This window comes from Belonocnema kinseyi, chromosome 2 (genome assembly GCF_010883055.1).
Source record: "Belonocnema kinseyi isolate 2016_QV_RU_SX_M_011 chromosome 2, B_treatae_v1, whole genome shotgun sequence".
Lineage (NCBI taxonomy): Eukaryota > Metazoa > Arthropoda > Insecta > Hymenoptera > Cynipidae > Belonocnema > Belonocnema kinseyi.
Window position 1 is genome coordinate 10,343 of NC_046658.1, and position 7,172 is coordinate 17,514.

Genomic DNA, 7,172 nt, shown 5'->3' on the forward strand with positions numbered 1-7,172 from the left:
ACAGTACTTTTTTATTTAATCTTCAAAATCACTTTCGGAGTACACATCGCTGTATTGCAAATGTATATGTGTTGTAAGGTGCTTAAAATATACTTCGGGTCCGCAAGGGAAAATTGTGAGTTCATGCAGCGTAGAGTTCGAAGTTTGCCCAACAACAATACGATAATTGTCAAATTTTTTGAAATGATGGAATGCGCTTAAGTCTAAGACAGTCTTGCATTCTTTGAGTGTCACTTGCACTTTTAAAACATTATTCCACCTCGCATCAAGGAATTTTTTATTCTCGAAGGTATCTTCAGTCGTTACATGAAAAACGGTCGTCTTTACACCATTTTTTCGAAACAAGATAATAATCTTTGGCGGATTTGGTCATTTGTTCTTTTTTAGGAACTGCTGCCGTTATCTGTAAAAAAGTCCAAAAATTATATTCTAAGTTTCAGTGAAATAGTCTAGTCCGAAAATTATATGATAATATGTGTACATTAATGTAAATCACAGCATAATCAATGTTTTTTATAAATTACCAAAATATGGGTGAAATAAGGTAAGAACAAAGAACAATAATAATTTCACAAATTCACTGAGTTCAAAAAGAAACTAGAAAGTTTGTATCAACTCACTAACTGAGCTATGGCATTCGTAAACTTAAGATGTACTCTTATATAGGTTTTAATTCCTTTGAAAATAGATTAACTTACTAAGAATAGTGTATTTAATTTACTACGTACGATATTCCTTGAATCCTGTAAGTACAATCTGCCCGAATTATAATAGGTAAGAATATCCCTGTCCTTCAAGTTCTTAAACATTTATAAACGACTTTAACTACAAAAGGTTTGAAGCAATTTCAAAATTCTTTCACTTCTCTTCTGCAGAATTCACAATGCAAATTTAGAATCTCTTAAGCGCCGTCATTAGGGTAATGGTCAAACGAAAGACTTTGAAATGCCAAATGTCCCATCCGTTATCACCCTCCTATGTCCCATCCGTTACCACTTTTTTCGTATTCTCCAAGTATTACAAACATTTTTAAATTAACTATGATGGGTATTATCTCAAACTGACTTTAGATCTCAAATTTTTTATGTTTTAGTACATACTAAAGAAAATAAAATAAATTTTTTTATTATTTTGGTAACACATAGTACCACCCAGTGGGCACCAATTTTTAGAACGTAATTGGAACGTCCTAAACATCGAATGATGTTTTTAAAACGTCTGTGAAACATTGTATGTTTGTGGAACGTTATATGGACTGACTTAGGACATTTTTAAGCCGTTCTAAAGATGTTCTTTAACGCTTGTGCCCACTGGACACTCATACCGAATCTTAGAAGTTCATAAAAAATGAATTGCAAACCAAACAATTCTTCTCTATTTTATATGAATAAGCAGACAAACACTTAATGCCCTGAACAAATATTGCTGAAAAATAACCTAAAAACAAATATTTTGACAAAAAATTTTCTGTTTCACAAGTAATGGAATATATATTAAATATCTGAATTGTTAAATATTGCAATTTTTTACATTTTTATTTTAACAGTTTGGGTTTTCTTATTTTGGAATGGCCGCTCCTCGCTATTTTCACGCCTATACCTCTATTAAAAATTCTAACAGGCCGACGAAATCCCTAACATTTTGACAAAATTGAAAATATAATCGTTAGTATAGGTAAATTCTCAACAATTTCAATTAAAATATTAAATTTTCATAAGCTCCCCATTAAGTTAATGAAGTCATTCAAAATAAATTTTCTATTGTTTTTTCGTTGGTAAAGCTGTTGAAAATTTAAGAAAAGAGCCGAATTTTTCGAAAATTATTAAAAGAGAATATTATTTAAAATAATGATAGCTTGATCATGGCTGGGTGAGTTTCATTAATCTGTGAAAAGTACATAGTTTTTTGCTGGTATGCACTTTTTCAATTGAAAGCACAATTCTTAAAAAAGAAATCTTTTAACGAAGAACAACTAATGAAAAAACAAATAAAATGTAGTAGGAAAATTTTGTCACAAAATTTATAAACACATTTTTTTAAGTTTTCAGAAAACACTGCATCGAAGAATTCTTTTAAAATTATGTTTTAGCGATGTCAATTAAATCCAATTTTTTATTGAAACCCTTAACACAGCTTTTTGTGTGTATGAGAAATAGCGTTAATTAATGCATTTTTCTGGTATTATGAGGAATTATATCGGTGAAAGTGAACTTTTTTTCTTGAAAGTGGCACTGCAGTAAAAATACAAAATTAAAAAAGCTTTGTAGCTAAATAATTTTTTTAATATTCTTAGAAACTTTTCTTTTCCTTATATCGTCGAAAAGTTGACTGCAAATTTTTTTCATAGTAAGAATACAGATTGTCCAGGAACATGGTACTTAAAATTTTTCCTCGATTTCTTCTATACAAATCTCTTTAAATTTTAAAATTTTGATTTTTCAAAATGTTTATAATTTCAATTTTAGAAATTGAAATGTTCTGAGTTTTCTGTTTTAAATTATTTCTGTAAAAGAAAGTATTTCTAAAATCACACTGTAGCGAAAAATAAATTTGTAAAAAAGAACATTTTAATTATATAATTATATAATTCTGCTTTTAAATATAAACATTGTACCTAAAGAATTCGTGAAAATTGGAAATATATTTTCTTTTATCATACAAATTATTTTCAATATTTTCTGACAACTTTAAAAATTTTTTCTTAAATTTTACTACTAAATTGTAATTTTTTTCATCAATGTTGTATTTCGTTAAAATATATTGTTTTGATAATACTGAATGCTTTATCAATAGTTATTAATAAAATAAAATTAAATTTAAATTTTAGGTTCATGGAATTTATATAATTTAAAAACTGAGATATTAACTAAAGAATAACGCTTCCAATTGTAAAACTGCGTACCTACAAGACATTATGTACTTTTCATAGATAGATTGATTAAAACTCACTGATGAGGGTCACCATTGTGGGCCGAAACGTGTGAAAGAACTTAATTGATATCAATTCACTTCACCCTAAAGCGAACAACGTACATCAACAATTTCTAAAAAATAATAACTTCTTGAAACACTTACGTTTGTTAACTTAAATTAATTATTATCTCACTACAATTTGAAAGTGGATCAAGAGTGAAAAATTTTAGAAAAAACTGCAACATACGAGTATAATTGTAAGATAATATTGTTCTAAATGATAATAACTTGTTAAAATACTTACTTTTGTTAACATGAATCAATTATTAATCCACCATAACTTAAAAGTGGAAAATTGAATATTTTTTCGTCGATAAAATATTCATATATCATATTTATACATTATCAGATTGAAAATAATCTAATTTAATATATTAAAATGATTTTCTTGGGCATATTAATATGTTTGAAGTAGGAATAGATATAAGTTGGAAGACAAAGGGATTATATCCACAGGGAACGTGGCATCGACGACCTGGAGCAACTTCAAATCCAGTAAGGGGTAGTGTCGCTATGCACTGGAAGGGGAAGGGTACGCAGGTAGCCGTCGAGGAAATGACGACTGCCCTCAAATATATCTACTTGAGTGCCTGTTGAGAATTTCTTTGATCTTCTCTGACCCTAGAGTATCTTTAGAATATACTCAGAGATTTCTATCGGTAGGTAATCATAATATTTGGTAGAATAGTTGACAACGTTGGAAACATTTTTTGATATATTGTGAATAGGAAATGAGAGATAAAAAACATATTTACAGAATTATAATAAAAAGATTACTTTTTATTCAATTGTTGAACAATGGTTTGGAATTCAATATGCGATACGCCTTAATTATGCACGAATACGTATGTTTTCGTCTCTTCACTTTTATACCAGAAGCGGTGTATAGAGATTGTTTCTTAAAAATATTTGAAAAAACCAAATCGTTACATAAATAATAGTTATTTGCTTCCATAGAGCGTAATTACTTTTCCCTGACGTAATTTGAAAAAATGTGTCACTCACCATTGCTCCTGTCTGAGAAACCTCAGAATTTTTATCCTGTGTTTTCGCGCAAACGACGAGAAAAAGAAGCAAAAAACTTCTTGTGACTTTGCTGAAATTAATGTCTTGTCTTGCCATCATGTTTTATTTTGTTTCTAACTGCTTCCAAAATTAAACGAAACGGTAGTAGAAAATAAAACAAAGATTCGAAGATGAAAAAGAACTAATAGGTACAAAAACGGAAATAAACTAATAGCGATAGGTCAATCTCGACCTGGATCTAACTAAAAACTTCCTGTGATTCACAGTTTTATCGTGTTACATCCGGACACTCAACCGACACTCGCGACCACCAAATTTTTCAGATTAGTGTAAAGTTCGAAGGTCATTTACATTCTTTTGGATATCCTGGACTTTCAGGTCCACTCTTCGTCAGCAGATAAAAGTATTTTCTTATAAAATTGATTTCCTCAAAATAATTTACAAAAATACGTTGATTCCTTTCTTCTGCATCGTATTTTGTTCTCTTCTTATTTACACTTACATTCACGTTTATAAAAACTTGAGATCTTAGTTCTACTTCTGTTATGCAGGGTCAAACTAACATCGTAACCACGACACTATCGATTCTAGTTCCATAAAGGGCACGAAAGCAAACCGTAAAATAGTAAGAGGAAAGAATAGTTTGTCAGTAATTCAGATCAGTGGGCGCAAAACTTTATTTTCACTTGAACGTTGTTGCCGACAAAAATTGAAGCCTTCAAAATCAGAACAAGGAAAAAAACGCAGGGAGAACAACGTGAAAGACTCATGCAGGACGAAGACATAGACGCGCGTCCCGTACTGGCCCGGAGTCCACCGCTACTCTGACTCACAATCAGTCTAACTCTTGACTTATATTCAGGCCTCCCACCATCGATATCTCCATACGCAGAGAATTATTCGAACTTGACGATCAAATGTCTCCCAACTGTCTCCTCAGGCTTAGGTTTATATAAATATAAATGCCTCAAAGGATCGAAGAGAAGAAAAGCATTTCTTTTTATTTCGTCACGAGATAACCCTATGCCATTGTTGTGGGAGAATTCTTTCAGTCGACAAGTCTCTCAGAATATTCAGCTCTTATCTTTTGTCTCGTCTTCTAGAAATCAATCACTTTATGTCAAATTTAATGCAAGAATAATTTATGAGTGTCACAAAGAAGACTTTAAAAATCAAATTGGTTTAAAATCTTTTCAAAATTAAGGAGGGTCGACCGAACAATGGATTAAAACAACAAAATTTTGTGCAATATTGCCTAGAACCACATTTCTTAAGAACATGTGATACACTCAAAAACCTATATTACCGACCTAACATTTTCCATTCACTGAATTTTTTTCTGAAGTTAAGAACTTTTTTGTAAATAAAATATCGGCTTGAAAGTTTGGAAGATCACCAAGTACGTTATTATACTTTATTATTTTCAAAGAAATTAACCGGGGTCTTTTTTCACATAACCTTGAAATTTTTGAACCTACCCAGTGGGCACAAATTTTTAGAACGTAATTGGAACGTCCTTAACACGTTTTTTAGACCTACAAGTCAAAAGACGTGATTTGAACGTTCTAAAAACTGTCCTAAGTCTAACAAAATAATGTTCTAAAAACGTTTTATGTTCTAATTACGTCTTTAAAACGTCTATGGAACATTGTATGTTAATGGAACGTTATATGGACTGACTTAGGACATTTTAAAACCGTTCTAAAGATGTTCTTCAACGCTTGTGCCCACTGGGTAAGAACTTTTATTATATTTGAAATATCTGCAAGATTTAAAAAATGTACATAAATGTATAATTTACTATCGGCTCTTGCATTTTTAAAGTTTAAGGCCGATATTTTACATATAAAAAACTTCTTAAGTTCAAAAAATTGCAAGGTTCGAAGAAAATATTTCAAAGAATGATTTGAGTTTTAATTTCTTTGAAAATAATTTTTAGCAAAATTCCTACTTAAATGAAGCACATAAACGTAGTTTATGGTCTTCTGATACATTTTGCAAAGTTTCAATTCAATATTTTACTTTCAAAAAAGTTTTTAAGTTCAAAGAAAATTCAGTAAACTGAAAAAGTGAAGTCGGTAGTATAGGTCTTTGCGTGTGTCACATGTCCTTAACCAATTCTGATTTGTTTTAGCATGCACTCGTCTTTAAATTCCAAAGAGATATCTTGTAACTGATATTTAATTGTTGCCTTATTCCGTTATAATTATAATTATTAAGGTAAAAAATGTACATTTTATTCAATTTATTTGTTACCTTTCATCACACTACTAAAATAAACTTAAAATTCATTTAAAACAATATACGGTCGCCCAAGGCACGCAATGAATTCATTAAGTGTTAAAAAAAAAGACCAAACATTAACAAACTATCCATAATGATTAAAGTCTTTTTGATGAATTTCTTCTCGTTTCAAAAATCACCAATAAAATTAATCTTAGAAAAATCCACCAAAAGCATATTTCAATGTATTTGCTTAGTGCTGGTTTCTTTGTAAACAAAAAACGTTTTACGAACATTATTGTGTCTGACCTAGGACAGTTTTCTAAACGTTCAAATAAAGTATTTTCACTCGTGCTTCCAAGGAACGTTTTTAGGACGTTCCAATTACGTTCTTAAATTTCGTGCCCTCTGGGCTAGGACATTTTTAAGCAGTTCTAAAGATGTTCTTTAACGCTTGTGCCCACTAGTTAAATAAGAAGAACTAAGAAAGATGGGTCTGGTCCTAAATTTGCATCATTATGAAAAAAGTTTTTTTGTAAATAATTTTTTTGTCCTTTTTTCATAATTATTCAAATTTAGAATCAGACCCATCTTTTTAGTGATTTTTATTCATTATCCCAAATTAACAACTCGAAGTGGCGCTGCGTCTGAAAATAAGTTAGGAAATAAAAATAGTGTCGGTAAGGTAGGAATCTGGTCACGTGACCAACTTGTCAGATGGTCTTAAGGGCATGTGACACAGACAAATACCTATATTACCGACCTCACTTTATCAGTTAACTGAATGTTTTTTTGAACCTAAGAACTTTTTTGTAAATAAAATATCGAGCTGAAACAAAGTACAAAGCTTAATAATAAAAGATGTAAAAAAATATATTTCAACTATCAATTCCAACGGCATCAGCCGGTAACGTTGTAAACGAAAATACGAACCCTGGCAGCCACTAGAC